At 48.5% G+C, this 13,814-nt stretch overlaps 1 protein-coding gene across 1 annotated transcript in view; it reads left to right on the top strand.

Moving 5' to 3' along the window:
• Tbcd (tubulin folding cofactor D) overlaps positions 1 to 13,814 on the top strand; it is a 155,739-nt gene that overhangs the window by 68,049 nt on the left and 73,876 nt on the right.

Below are 13,814 nucleotides of genomic sequence, written 5' to 3'. Positions count from 1 at the left end.
ATGAAGCACATTCCACAGGCAGGATCTCTGGTTTCTGAGGGTTTTGAGTGGCCGCTCTCTGATACCTTGTTCTAACTGCTCTGAATATTTCAGTGAGTTTCTCACAGGATAGGAGGGTTTGGGTGTAGGGATTCAGCTCTGCTGCAGACTGGGGCTTCTTTACCGCTGCTGGTGAAAGAACTCTCAGAGTTGATAGCCAAGACTTCAGGCTTTTACTGGGTTCTGTTGTGTAGGCCAGGGAGTGGCAGTGCTCCCTCTTTGGCCCCTCACCGAAGGTTCAATGTGTATGTGGCCTCCTAAGGGTTCTGTCTGTGGCTGTGTTCTCTGCCCACTTTGACCTCTTCACTTAGGCCATAGACAGTGAAGGCTGGGGCTGGAGGGATAGCTGAGCACTAGAAACACTGGGTGCTTTATCAGAGGACCTAGATTCAATTTCTAGCACCCACACGGTGGCTTGAAACTGTAGCTACTGTTCCAGGGGATCTGATGCCCTCTTCTGGCCTCTGAAGGCACCAGGCATGCACATGCAGGCAAAACACCTACAGATATTTTACAATAAACAAACAAACAAACAAACAAACAAATAAATAAAATTAAAAAAATAAATAAAGGAGGAGGCCTTTCTTTTGCCCCTAGTGAGGACTGAACCCTTGTGCTGGGTCTCAGTCCTCTGTTTGACCTAGCTGTCTTGGTGACGTTTCTGAGAAGTGAGTGCACTCTCAGGGGAGAGGACTGGGAGTGGAGGTTGATATCTCCTGAGCTTCTTCCACGCGGGTCCTTACGCTGAGTGCGACTTGCATCATTCCCCATGGTCACAGGAACTGCTGCATACCTGCTTTATAGGAGTTAAATGAGCACAGAGGAGCTAAGCCACTTGACCCAGGAGCCTAGTCCACAGGTAATAATTTCATCATGTGACACGGGAGGTCAGCCGGGGTGTAGAGTGGGTGTCTGGGACAGCTGCCACCTCTGGACAGCAAGCTGCATCCCAGCTGAATGCAGATGGTGCTGTTGGGTAGAGATGGTGCTGTGAATCTGGTCAGCTGCATCGGAGACTCTCTTCCGGGCCCTGCTGGAGCCATCACGGCACGCTTTCCTGCAGGGTGTGGAAGGGCAGAGCAGTGTGGTTGGGCTAGCCTGGGTACTCCTCCACAGCATGGCTTAGCTCTAGTTCACTTCCTGTCCCTTCAACATCTCTTTACCTGTGCTTGGGCTGTCCCCGCGACGCACCGCAGGGCTGTGCAGTATGGAAGAGGGTTTGCCAAGTCTGTTGAGTCCTCTCACACAGCGGCCCCTCTCACAAAACATCTTTGAAGAAAGAGGGGAAGTCACTTATTTTCCAACCTCCTGACAAATAGTCACAAGATGATTTTTCCTGTAACTTTTTTGTGCTCCTTCTGTGAGGAGCCATCTGGAAGGTAAAAAGGAACTGGGAATTCCTTCTGACATCTAGTGATGTCAGAAGTCTGGTCTCAGCTTCCTAGTGCCCGTAATGCCCGGGGAGCAGTTGTAGGCAGCGGGCAGCTCGCTCTCAGGCTCTGTACGCCGATTTCCCCTGAGCTTGAGCTCTGTGCTGGTGACATGACAGGAGTACAGGGTCCCTGGGTGACAGGAGGACAACAGCAGCTCCATCCCGCCCAGTTCCAGATTCCTGGGGAGTGCACATGGTTCTGCGGTTTGTGGTAGTTGTGTACTCCTGAGCTTCTTAAGAGGAATAGCAGAAGGCCCAGGGCCTGTCCCAGGTTTAGGAGTCTGTCTGTGTTTGGCCTCGCCTCCATGGCTTCTTTCCCATTGAAGAGGGTATTTTTTGTTCTTTGGATTTTTTTTTTTTTTTTTGAGACAGGGTTTCTCTCTGTAGCCCTGGCTGTCCTGGAGCTCACTCTGTAGACCAGGCTGGCCTCAAACTCAGAAATCCGCCTGCCTCTGCCTCCCAGAGTGCTGGGATTACAGGTGTGCGCCACCACTGCCCGGCTAGTTTTTTTTTTTTTTTTTTTAAACTGGAATTTCTTTTCAGTTAGGATTGTAATAATGAGAGACTATCCAGGGAAATAAATTATTTTGCCAAGCCCTTAATAACGCTGGCCTCGAGCTAGCTCTGAGGTGATGGATGGTCCCTCCCAGCGTGCCTTCATCTGCTTCCCAAGCTTCCATCCTATTCCGTCTGTGTTCCCCAGCTGGACGGTGGGAAGCCCGTTGCTGGCAGTGTGGACACTTCCCTAGACTTGGCTCTGGCCCTAGGCACAGCTCTCGTTTTGCTCACAGCCACAGGACAGACCTGGAGTGGTAGCCCAGGGGCCACGTGTTGCTGTTCAGTAGACAGAGCTGTTCCAAGCTTCTGTAGACCCAGCGTGGATGGGGGATGATCCACCTTCCTCCCTTTGTGCTCTTACTGCCTAGAACCTCTCTAGGGTTGGCCAGAGGTGGGCTGCGATCACTGACTACTCCAGTGAGGCCTGTGTCCTTAGGGGTCCTTGCCTGCCACAAGGCAGAAGGTGGGCATGTTAATGGAGCCCTTAGTGCTGCCACGCAGACAGTAGGACTCAGGTGTGTCCAACCTTCTGACATTGGAACACAAAGTTCTTATCTACAGAGTCCATGCCCAAGAGCCTGCAACTGAATTACCAAAAAGAAAAGAAAACAAAACTAAACAAAACACCAAAGACCGCCCCCCCAAAAAAACCCCAAAACCAAAAACAACAAAATCCTCTCAATATTTAAGTAGCTTTACAGTTTTGTGTAGGGCTAGGGCTACATTTATCTCTCTCCCTCAGAGTGTATGAGAAAGCTTTATTGCTCCCATGTTCTCCTGAGAGGGTGGGTGTCAAGTTCAGGGAATCCCATGGCTCAGATGTGAGACGCCGTCACTTAAGTCTTAGTTTCTTGATTAAGGTGATGCCACGCTAGGCTTTTACAGACTGGAGATGCTTTATCTTGTTGAGTACAGAAGACACTTTTTCTACAAAGGCCCATGAGGGTGAGTGGTGTCTCTCAGAGAGGAGCCCCTGTGGCGGGAGGCCTGGCTGCACCAGCATGTGGCCTGTGGGCAGCTTGTGTAGGGCACTCGTTCTTCTGGCTCTTCTGCCTCTGAGCGGAATGGAACCAGGTTCCTGTGGCTCTGGAAGAGCCTCCAGGGTGAAGGATGGAGGGTGAAAGGCTTTCTGTTTGTGTTTGTGTAAACAGTCCCTGGTTCTTCCCCGCCCTCCTAGTGTTGTTTGGCGCTGACGCTCTCTGTCTAAAGGGAAACCTGAAACCCTGTGCAGCGGCTTGCTTTGTCTTCGATTGGGAAATTCAGTTTGGGTTTGTGAACCCCGGCCAAGTCTTGAGGATTCCCACAGTTTTCCTCACCTGTCTCTTCTCCCAGCAGTGCCAGCAGTGCAGCTCTTGGGCCTTGTTTTTCTGGCCCTGCCTGGGACTCATTTGTTTTCTGATGCAGCTCAGGAGTTAGATCTCCTGGGTGCTTTGCTTTGCTCCCAGCTGTACGCAGAGGTTAGTTAAACCGAACAGGGACCAAACAGGGACAGGTAGAGTTAAAAACTGACAGACGATTTCCTTTCCCCCAGCCCCCCAACCCCATGTTATACATCCTATCAGCATAAGAAATATGGTGGCAATATCTTCAACCCTTCCTCCCCGACTGGCCTCTCCAGAGTGGAGGACCTGTTGTCTGCTGTGCCATATTGTTTACCAGCTTTTGTCTTCAAGGTTCCTCTTTCTGCTCCACTGTGTCCTGAGCCGTTCAGTTTGTTGCAGTGAGCATCTTTTAGCCTTTTACTTTTTCCAAAACATTCATTTTGATCTGTTTCCTCTTCTCTTTTCCTTTTTTAAAAAAAAGATTTATTTATTTATTATTATTATATGTAAGTACACTAGCTGTCTTCAGACACTCCAGAAGAGGGCATCAGATCTCATTACAGATGGTTGTGAGTCACCCTGTAGTTGCTGTGATTTGAACTCAGGACCCCAGAGGATTCTTCCTCTGGAAGAGCAGTCAGTGCTCTTAACCACTGAGCCATCTCTCCAGCTCTCTTCTCCTTTCCTATGTAATGTTTTTCATCGCTTCTTTTCTTAACTTTGTAGACCAGGCTGGCCTCAAACTTAGAGAGATCCACCTGCCTCTTGCTCCTGGGTGCTGGGATTAAAGGTGTGTGCCACCAAGCCTGGCAATTTCATCTTTTATTTAAACATTTCCTATAGTGTTCTAAAAAACTGTTCTCGTTCTCTCTCTCTCTCTCTCTCTCTCTCTCTCTCTCTCTCTCTCTCTCTCTCTGTGTGTGTGTGTGTGTGTGTGTGCATGTGTGAAGCACATGTGCCCAACCATGTGTATAAACACGAGCATGAGCTGGCCAGAGGGCAATCTCCGGTGTCATTCCTTGGATACTTTTTTTCTTAAAGATTTTAGTTTTAAAGTGTGTATAAGTATACAGGTGCATGTAGCAGCCCAGAAGACTGTGCTGGATCCCCACCCAGCATGGGTGCTGGGAACTGAACTTGAGTCTGGTTCAAGAGTCAGTAGGTGTCCTTAACCACTGAGCCAGCTCTCCGGCCTTCCACCTTACTTTTTGAGACAGGGTTCCTAGTTGGCCAGGAGCTTCTCTAGCAGGCTACTGTGACTGTCCAGTAGTTCCTTCAGCTTCCTGTCTGTCTTCATCTCCTCAGCCCTGGAATTTCAGCACATACCACTGTGCCTGGCCCTTTTTTTTTTTTTTTAAACACGGGGTTCTGGGGATTGAACTCAGGTCCCCTCACTCATACAAGGCTTTCCTTTACCGATCGGACTGCCTTCCAGACCCACTGAGTCAGTGACATGTGGGGTGTATAGTGTTGCACAAACATTGCTTCTCTCTTGTTCCATCCCAATCACAGTCGCCATATTTTCCCCAACACTGTCTACTGCCAGTTTGCTTTCTGTCTCTGTGAGGTAGAACTTTTGGATGTGGCTTCTCTCACTGAATACAGTGAATCCAAAACTCACTCACATTTCAGAATGTCATTCCTTTTTAAAGATCGAGTACGATGATGTTTGGGTTGTTTCCTCCTCCTGGCTGTCATAAGTAGTTTTGCCATTGACATTTCTTCAGCAGTATTGGTTGAGTGACAGTTTCCCCCTCTTCCCTCTTGGTACACACCGGATCTCATGACTGTCCCCTGTCCACCAAGCTACTTTTCATAGCACAGTACGATCCTGATCATCTTCTCACGTATTTGTTGCTGTGTATCTGTTTGGGCAAATGTCCTTTCAATAGATACATTTCATTTTGGCTGGGTATAATAACATATATGTTATCATCTTGGCACTCAGGAGAACAGCCTGGTTTACCTAGTAAGATAATGTCTCCAAAGAAGCAAACCTCAAAAAAAAAAAAAAAAAAAAGCCATCATCCCACTCCTGGGGTGTGTGTGTGTGTGTGTGTGTGTGTGTTTGTGTGTTTATGGAGGTGCTGTTGAGAGACATTTGTTTTTTGAAAGAGAGTATGTTTCTTGGATGACCTTGAAGTTGTGATTCACATGCCCCAGTCTGCTTAATGCTAGAGTTTCAGGTATATATTTTCATGCCTGGGGAGTGTATATAGTATGGATAGCAAACCCTTACTAGATACATGATTTGCAGATATATCCTGGAAATCATTTCTTGGCAGTATCTCTGTTGACATCAGTATATATTTGCTGTTCTCTGTAGTGTCCTTTGCTTAGGTGTTTTTCTGTGTGTGTACAGTATGTATTTGATGTGTCTAAATACATGCACACATGCATTAACAATGGGCTTTTAGTCAGGCAGTGGTGGTGCACACCTTTAATCTCAGCACTCGGAAGGCAGAGGCAGGTGGGACTCTTCAGTTTGAGGCCAGCCTGATCTTCAGAGTGAGTTCTAGGACAGCCAAGGCTACACAGAGAAACCCCGTTCCAAAAAAAGGGGGGGGGGTAGGGCTTTTAACTGGGCATGATGGTTCACACTTTTACTCTGAGCAATTGAGAGTGAATATCTGTGAGTTAAAAGTCAGCCAGGCCTACGAAGTAAGACCCATCTCAAAAACAACCAAATAAACCCCCAAATCCTAAAAGGATTAAAGTGTCTTTAATCCTTTTGCTTTTATTTGGCAATCATTTAGTCAGAGTGGTGACTATTTTGTGTGAACTAGTTAATGTATTATCCAGTAAAGGAAAGCGTCTGCGTGTCAAGGTGCTGTGCGCCCCAGTTTTTGTTGCTCCTGTGCGTGTAGGAGCCATGTGTGAGTTGTGTGCATTATAAAACTGCCCTCCTTGTGTTACATGGTCTGTTGTGTTTGCTTTCAAAGGTGGACACCAGCTAAGGGCCAGACCCGACCTCTGATGCTTCTGAGCATGGGTGACAGTGTCTTGGCTCCACAGTACATTCAGGGAACCTTTCTACCTACGTCTTTCTGTCATTGTAGACACTGTGATGGTGTTTATGCCATCTGATGAAAATAATTTAAATCACATATATTTTTATTCTGTCTTTCATGCATGTCAGGGCACACATGTTGAGGTCAGAGGACAACTTTTGGGGGTGTTTTCTTTGCTCCTGTCATGCAGATCCCTAGGGAAATTGTCAGGTTTGGGGGCAAGCATCTTTACCTACTGAGCCAGCTCACTGGCCCTTCGATGAAAAATAACTTAGGGGGAAATCTTGCTACCTAATCAAAACCTTTGATTGACTGAGCTTGCCCTTACACTGTCCCGTCCTGTCTCCTGTGCTTTCCGGGCCAGGCTTCCTGGCGACTGTGGTGATGTGTGGCCCACTGAGTTCACTGTGGAGTCATGCAGCTGATTTTGCTGGATGAAGAACACAGGTTCTAGTTGAGGTTAGCTACGGCAGCAGTCCCTGGGCCTCGAGTGCTGGTGCACTTGAGAGTCATTCTCCATGAGCCTTTGTGGGGGTCCCAAGTGTGTTCTCTGCTCTCAGTTTTATATAAGCTTGCTGATCTCTGCTGTGCAAGGGCATTGTGACCAGACCGATGTAATAGTTCCTGATACACAGCTGCTTGCCTTCCCCAGCCACACTGGGCTCCTGGGGCTAAGAGAAGGGACTTGAGTTCCATCTAGCCAGTAGATAAGAGCAGAGCTCAGCCTCTACTTGGGAATCCAGGCTTTGTTTTTGATCTAGAGTCCAGGTGTAGTGCACTCACCCGTGGCCCCCGGTAGTGTCTTCAGGGCTGTGTCTTCCATGTACCTCAGCCTTTTGTTACTGTGACAAAGTACCTGGCATAAAAGATTTATTGTGGCTCAGATTTTAGGTCTTTCAGTCCAAGGCTGGCTGGACCCATTCCTTTGGCTCAAGGTACAGAATGTCATGGTGGTGCAAGTATATGGAGGAGGAAGGGGTAGCTTCTTCATGGTGGCAGGAGGGGCAGGGGGGAGGGAGTGAGGGAGGCATCTGAATATCACTGACTTACTTTCTCTAAAAGCTTCTACCTTCCAAAGTTCCTCCTCTTCCCAATAATGTCATCAATTAAACATCCATCAATAGATTAGCCCATTAAGTGAGCACCCCTATAATCGGGTCACCTCTCAGTGGTTGGCTCCACCAGCTGGGAGCCTAGCCTTTAACACAACATGGTTGTGACACTTGCAAACCATAACCATCCTCCTGCAGTGACTTAGTTTCCCAAAGAAAATGGATGCCGTGGAAAATGAGTGTTGTGCCTGTGAGCTGTTCCTGCAGGTGGTAGGCATTTTTTTTTAACCCAGTCCCTGTAGTAAACACAAGTAATGGGGGTTAGAATTCATAATTGCAGACACCAAGAGAGCATCCTTTGGAATTGGTAGGCAAGGCTGGCTCCCTGGCAGTACAGTGGTGGAAAGTCTGAGACCCAATCGGCGGGCCTGTACCCACCAGGTCATGACGGGAAAGCTATAGACCTGTGGAATGATGACATCGGAGCCTCTCCAATTACTTAGTTAAAGATGGGTGCCAGGCTTGAGATTAAACCATGTTAGATGTGCCCTCTGTAACCCTGGGCCACTTGCTTCTCCTGGAGTCTGGTGTATCTGTTGTACTATTGCCTTGAGTTAGGGCCCATCCCTGACACTGCAGTCTTCTGGGATCCTGCTGTCTATGAAATTCCTGTGATGTTCCCAGAGGCTAGAGCCAGGGTCACCGTCTTGGGTCACTGGTGGCCTGGGCCTCGGGGCTGGGGACCCTGGCTGTCCGTCCGTCAGGTAGAACTGGTCTCGACTTCCTGGTTTAGCCTTTAATCCTCCAGGACGCTGCTTTTGCTTCTTTCATGCTGCTGTGCTTGCCACTCTGTCATTAGCTGTGGGTGTTCCTGTGCCAGCAGCACAGCATCAGCAGAGGAGCACACCCTTGGTCCTGGAGGCACCGGGCCTTGTGGTTTTGCCATGCCATGTCCTTCTGCGGTGGCCTGTGGTGGTGGTGGTGGTAGGCCGGGACTGACAGGCCCTTGCCTCTGACAACTGCTAGGGTGGTAACAGAAGGAACCAATGGCAGAGAAAAGGGAGCCAATGCTAGGTCTGTTGGAAATGGTCACTTAGGGATTCTAGGAGTGTTTAACTAGCAAAGAACCAATAGGATCACTTGAAAAAGACTAGTGTAATACTGAGTATTGTAATACTGACTAGTGTAATACTGAGTATTGTAATACTGAGTATTAACCTGGAGGGGCTTGACTAGGCTGGAAGTCAGCACTGGAGCGGCCTTGAGAGCCAGCAGATATTCTGGCTGACTGATGATGGACAAAGGATTGAGTCTTTTTTGTTAGCCTGGTGGTCTTTTTGCATGCCTTTGCTGGGCACCACTAAGCTCCTATCAGGAGCCCTAACCACACCCCCAGAGACCACGTTTGTTGAGGTACTTGTGTGTTTGGGCAGTTGTGAGAAGCATATTCCTTTGCCCTATGTTGAGGATTTTGTGTTCTTTTTCCCTGGGAGTCTGTGCTTACATTGCTTGGATATCCCAATTTGATTTTGATTGAATAATACAGAATGGGGCACATGGGTGTGTTGGCATGTTTAGTAATGGAGAACATAGAGAAGGGGAGGTGCAACTGTGTGGATTCCCTGCTCTGGGCACGTGATATGGAGCCTGTGGTACTGTGTATATGTTTTATCATGGGCATATGAAATGGGGTCCGTGGTACTGCGTATCCTCAGTCATGGGCAGGTAGGATGGGGTCTCTGGGGGCTGCATGCATGCTCTGACACGGGACAGGTGCAGTAATGAAGTCTGTGGGGTTGTATGCACATTCTGTCGAGACAAGAATCCAAGGGCTGGGATGTCCTGGAAGACTTACCTATTTGCCTCTTAGTCCAGCAAGGAAGGGAAATCCCTCATGGGCTTATTTTGGCAGAGGCCTCCAGTCTTCTTGTCTAGGCCCTAAGTTTAGGCCTCAGTTGGCCAATGCTGGTAGAGTGGGGTTTGGTGGGCCAGGAATCAGTGTTCCTGTGGATGTCTAGCTTCCCCTCCAGCCTCATCTGCCATCTCCTGTTGGCCAGTTGCTGTCAGAGCATCTGACAGCACGTGGATACCATACTTCATTAGTTGCAGCTCTTTTTTCTCCTCTACCCTTGTGATCTGGAGCAGCGCCTTGCATTTGAAGATGACTCTCCATTCCGGTGAAAGGGCGGATGGCATAGACCTGTTGTGCTACTTTGGTGGTAGCTGCTACTGCCAGGGTGTGGCATATGGGTGGGAGGTGGCTAGAACCCTGGACTGAGAGATAGACACTGCTGCCTTTGGTTAGCTGGCACGTAAGTAACACCTCCAGGTAGGGTGCTCCTTCTGGAGAGACACACACGCCCCTGGGGAAAGTGCCACTTGACTTCCGCCTTGTCTGGAAAACCTGCATGGTCAATCTTGGTATCTTCTGCCAGGGACTGGCTCAGCTGAACCAGAACTCACAGGAATTCATGTACCTCATCTTCCTGAGTTCAGGAATTACAAATGTGAGCTATTAAGCTTGGCTTCACATGAAGGTTTGCCTTGCATGCTAGGACAAAGTTGTACTGTTGTGTATTTTCTCAGACATCTTTGACTATAGCCTAGTGGGTGCTTTCTTGTCCTGGATCCCTACCGCTCACCAGTGCCTTCTTCATGTATGTCTTCCTGGTAACATTTGGAGGAGGGCCTTTGACCTTTCCATTCAGGCAGGTGCTAGACCATGCTCAATCAGTACAGCTTTCCAGAGTTCTGTGCTTTTCTGGATGCAGTGTCAGTTCTTTTGGGCTCTTATAATAAAACAGCTCATACCAAACAATTAATTTGTAGTTCTGCTGTACTAGGGGCCAGGAGGCGAACACGGGAAGGAGCTGAAGCAAAATATATAATCTTTTAAAGCATTTCGGTCCTAGAGGTAATGTTGCCTAAACTACCCTTGTGGCTTTATAGTGTCACCATAAGACTTGTGTGCCCCCAGTACCGCTCCCCCGTCTCCCCTCTGTTATTGATTTCCAGTCACACCCATCAGGAATGTATGTTTATAGTGCCCCATATGTTCTATTCCCTGTTACATGGATTTCATCTCATTCTCCAGCTGATAGGTTTGGAAGTGGATATGGGCATTTCCCTGATGTGTTTGTCACTGTTCTCAGCAGAATCTTCTGTACCACCCATGTAGGTGTTTTGGGCTTAGAATTTCTGAAGGGTCCTTCCCTAGTGAGACTTCATTTAACGTGGAACTGTCTTCTCCTGTGACTGAATTTCTTGGGGGGCGGGGAGCACATTTGGAATGAAGGGCACTGCTAAACTGATACTGTGTACCTGCCTGTTGGAGTTTCTCATGAGATCTTCAGGACACCTGACTGGGTTGTGTGACAGATGGGCCTTGGCTCTTGGCTGTATAGTTGGAGGGTTTCTGGGACCCAGATGAATGTAGAATCTTTTTCTGGATTAAGTGTGGGCTTACTGTAATGACCTGCTTGGTAGGTAAACCCCTGAAGTGCCTTTGGAGAGTACTGAGCCAGATGATATCTGAGAATGTGTACCCTGCAGCACTGGGCATGGGGTGAGTTGTCCCTGGCCCTTCAAGGGCAGGCCAGATCCACAAATCTGTCCTTCCTTCCCACACAGTTGAGGATTCCATGGTCATAGGCCAGATGTTGCTGCTTCTGTAGGTTAGTGAGGGGCTTTGGGGAAATTCTGACACGGCCTGTGGGAAATCAATCCAGAGGTCTATGGAATGTGATAGTCTGTGGATCTTCCTGTCTTCAGCGCATCCAAGGGGCAGTTTTCCTGAGCAAGTTGAGCTACATTCTTAAGGACGGTACGATGGCTGTTGGTACAAGGGGCAGGTCCTGCAGCCACACCTGGTTCTGGAAGCTGGGCCTCTGAGGCTCAGGCTTGGTGGGCAGGCTTCTGGATCTGAGTGTGGCTCCACTCATGGAATGAGTGGCTCAGGATAGTGGATGGACTTGGCCATAGCTTGGGAGACACTGCTCTCTGTGGTGTGTCTGTCTGTCCATGGCCAGTATTCTACCTATTGTTGGCCTCCTAGACTGCATTAGAATAGTTGGTTTCTCATACTCCCCTCTCAGGATTGCTCAAACCATGGTATACCTCTATCTCTGCAAGTTCTTTGCCATCGAGTTTGAGTTGGGAAGGTCGAGCAAAGCCTGGGGTTTGCAACAGACATACCTCAGGAGCCTGTACAACCCACGATTGCCCAGCACGTTAACTTGTTTTAAATTAGTACAGCTGAGTGGCTGTCCAGAGATGTAACCGTGTGGTGTTTTTTATGGGCTGGTTATTTCTGCTTATGCAGATGATAGCTTAAATCTTTGTGTCCCTGGCTTACAGGCTCTACAGTCCCTGAAGTGAGGAATGCGGGGCTCTGGGGGTTAAATCACTGGAGGCCGCTGCTTCCTTAGGCAGCTCGTGTTAAACAAATGACACGCTGTCTAGAGAGGCATGTTTAAATTACCTTGCTGGACTCCCAAGTTGCCAAAAGGAAGCCCTCTGGGGTATGATATATATATTTGACATGCATTTGCAGTGTGTAATTGGAACCATGAGAAAGGTTTTTGTTCAGAGCTATTGAACAGTTTCCTTATTTTAAACCTGTTGAATCTGGAAAGGGCTGTTTTTGAATTTCTGTCTGATTATGAGTATAAAGGTGGCGGGCAAAGAGGTTCCTATTGCAAATCCCCATCTCCCTCCCCTGAGCCCAGCTCTGTGAGTGCTCAGTGTCTTGTAGCCACTAAAGATACTCTGACTTCTGTGTCCTAGACCCTTGAATATCAGAGCTGGAAACTCGGTGTCTTCCTTTCACATGGCAGAGGCTGGACAGATCAGGAGGTCATCTTCAGAGCTTCCCTGCCCCCCAGGAGCAGCAGAAGTGGGCCCAACCCGTCTCTGTGTGCCAGGCTGCTGCCCTCACCACTCTGGGATGAATCAGAGCAGCAGTCTGGCTTCCCTTTTTTTTTTTTTTTTTGTTACAGGATCAGGCATTGCTCTTTTCCACGTTGTCCGTTCTATAAATCAGTTCCTTTCCAGCGATCCGTATCATAGCACCCTGCCCTTACCAGGCCAGTCTCCATTTAGCACACAGTCATTGGTGATCATTGCCTCACGCCAAGTTTGTTGTTAGCTCCTGGTGTTTACCGTGCATCTCTGGAGGATGCTTTTAAGTATCTCAGCACAAGAAAAGCCAGGATGCTGTTCCTGAAGACTGCTGACTGGCTATGGGCCAGAATAGGGGAGGACAGTCAGGCCTCTGCTGGGCAGCATTGGCATCTCTAGGTGGCTGGGTGGCCTGAGGCCCTAATGAGCTTCACTTTCTGCTTTTTCTAGCTTAGAATTGTGGAAGGGCACAGGCATGGCAGTCTCAAGCGTGTTTTGACATCTGAAGGGCCTGACTGTCTGGAGACAGGCAAGATGTGAGTGGGTTCTTGGAGCCTGCACCTCCTGTGGCCTCTTGGATGGGATGGGTAGTCAGAACCATCAGACATCCTCCCAGGTGGTTGGTTCTCTGAACAGTAAATAGGATTACATCTGAGAAAGTCCATCAAGACATATCGTTAGTGCATTCGGACCCATCACTTAAGTTTCTTGTGGCCGACTATGTCACAAGTCCCTGAGAAGGGCTAGTTTCCAAAATTATCTTACTTCAGTTTGGGGACAGAAACCTGGGTGCTCTGGCCGGGCTGGCTACTATGGTGTGGGAGGTCTGTGCCTGCCTGTTGGGGTTGCTTGTGGGTGGCATCAGTTTCCTGGCAAGGTGTAGGAGAGACATGAAGTGGACATCGGGAGTGCTGACACTGCTGCTTGTAGTTGTCTGTCTGGAAATTGATTTTGTCCTGTGGAGTGATGAGTTGACACTTAGAGAACACATTCAGGTTTCCCTGAGGCCAGAGGCTTGCTGGCTGGCCTTGCCCAGAGCATCTGAGCTGTGGTACCTACTGAGCTCCAGGGAGTCTAGCAGTGACTCTACATATGTGGACACTGCCCTCCCACAGGTGCCACAGTCAATTTTCTTGACATTGTTTGCTCCCTAGTGGGCAGCCTGTTAATTAACGGAGTTGTGAATTTGAGCTATATACTAGCAATCTGGGGGTAATTCCAGGTTAGCTAGGCCTGTTTCAGTAGAACAGAGGACCTTTTCAGCATTGCAGATTGGATATAGTTCAAGTCAAGATAATTGTAGATATAATTTCTAATCCATAGCACCTAAGGTGGTTGTCTGTTGCTAGGTTTATATTTAACCATTAGCTCTGTGTTCTGGGAAACATCAAGTGTGTACAGGAGTAATGAAGAGTCTATCAGATAACTGGGTGCACTGCTCCTGAGAGTCTGCCTGGTGGTGTGCCTGTTTCCTGGGGTCCGGAGAAGCCTGGTAGGATAA

Source organism: Apodemus sylvaticus, chromosome 10 (assembly GCF_947179515.1).
Source record: "Apodemus sylvaticus chromosome 10, mApoSyl1.1, whole genome shotgun sequence".
NCBI lineage: Eukaryota > Metazoa > Chordata > Mammalia > Rodentia > Muridae > Apodemus > Apodemus sylvaticus.
The sequence above is the reverse complement of the archived record's forward strand: the minus strand, read 5'-3'. Positions and strand labels throughout refer to the sequence as shown.